Source organism: Anomaloglossus baeobatrachus, chromosome 4 (genome assembly GCF_048569485.1).
Source record: "Anomaloglossus baeobatrachus isolate aAnoBae1 chromosome 4, aAnoBae1.hap1, whole genome shotgun sequence".
In the NCBI taxonomy this organism is placed as follows: domain Eukaryota; kingdom Metazoa; phylum Chordata; class Amphibia; order Anura; family Aromobatidae; genus Anomaloglossus; species Anomaloglossus baeobatrachus.
Window position 1 is genome coordinate 674,896,334 of NC_134356.1, and position 2,433 is coordinate 674,898,766.

A 2,433-nucleotide genomic window follows, 5' to 3' on the forward strand; every position below is an offset into this window, starting at 1 on the left:
AACCCACCATATCACACTATCACAACCCACCACATCACACCATCACAACACACCATATCACACATCCCAAACCACCACATCACACCATCACAACCCACCATATCCCACCATCACAACCCACTATATTACACCATCACAGCCCACCATATCACACCATCACAACCCACCATATCACACCATCACAACCCACCACATCACACCATCACAACCCACCATATCACACCATCACAACCCACCACATCACACCATCCCAACCCACCACATCACACCATCACAACCCACCGTATCACACCATCACAACCCACATCACACCAGCACAACCCACCACATCGCACCATCCCAACCCACCATATCACACCATCCCAACCCACCAGATCACACCATTACAACCCACCAGATCACACCATTACAACCCACCATATCACACCATCACAACCCACGATATCACACCATCACAACCCACCATATCACACCATCTCAACCCACTATATCACATCAGCACAACCCACCACATCACACCATCCCAACCCACCACATCACACCATCACAACCCACCACATCACACCATCCCAACCCACCAGATCACACCATCCCAACCCACCAGATCACACCATCCCAACCCACCAGATCACACCATCCCAACCCACCAGATCACACCATCACAACCCACCATATCACACCATCACAACCTATCATATCACACCATCACAACCCACCACATCACACCATCACAACCCACCATATCACACCATCTCAACCCACTATATCACATCAGCACAACCCACCATATCACACCATCACAACCCACCACATCACACCATCACAACCCACCAGATCACACCATTACAACCCACCATATCACACCATCCCAACCCACCATATCACACCAGCACAACCCACCATATCACACCATCACAACCCACGATATCACACCATCACAACCTATCATATCACACCATCACAACCCACCACATCACACCATCCCAACCCACCATATCACACCATCCCAACCCACCAGATCACACCATCACAACCCACCAGATCACACCATTACAACCCACCATATCACACCATCACAACCCACGATATCACACCATCACAACCCACCATATCACACCATCTCAACCCACCATATCACACCATCCCAACCCACCACATCACACCATCCCAACCCACCACATCACACCATCACAACCTACCACATCACACCATCCCAACCTATCATATCACACCATCACAACCCACCACATCACACCATCCCAACCCACCATATCACACCATCCCAACCCACCAGATCACACCATCACAACCCACCAGATCACACCATTACAACCCACCATATCACACCATCACAACCCACGATATCACACCATCACAACCCACCATATCACACCATCTCAACCCACGATATCACATCAGCACAACCCACCATATCACACCATCCCAACCCACCAGATCACACCATCCCAACCCACCAGATCACACCATCACAACCCACCATATCACACCATCCCAACCCACTATATCACATCAGCACAACCCACAATATCACACCATCACAACCCACCACATCACACCATCACAACCCACCATATCACACCATCACAACCCACCACATCACACCAGCACAACTCACCATATCACACCAGCACAACTCACCATATCACACCATCACAACCTACCATATCACACCATCCCAATCCACCATATCACACTATCACAACGCCCCATATCACACCATCACAACCCACCATATCACACCATCACAACCCACCATATCACACCATCACAACTATCATATCACACCATCACAACCCACCACATCACACCATCCCAACCCACCACATCACACCATCACAACCCATCACATCACACCATCCCAACCCACCACATCACACCATCACAACCCACCATATCACACCATCTCAACCCACTATATCACATCAGCACAACCCACCACATCACACCATCTCAACCCACCATATCACACCATCTCAACCAACTATATCACATCAGCACAACCCACCATATCACACCATCCCAACCCACTATATCACATCAGCACAACCCACCATATCACACCATCACAACCCACCACATCACACCTTCACAACCCACCACATCACACCATCACAACCCACCATATCACACCATCACAACCCACCATATCACACCATCACAACCCACCGTATCACACTATCACAACCCACCACATCACACCATCACAACCCACCATATCACACCATCACAACCCACCATATCTCACCAGCACACTGACTGTTGGAGGATTTAGCATGTGCTCTGGAAGGGATTTATGGTCATCTCTAGAAAGGGATTGTCTGCAGCAGTCACATGTCAAGACAGTGATCGGTGGGGGATTGTGGAAGCGTCAGGATGGGAGTGTCGGTTGAGTATTATGTTATACAGAGTCAC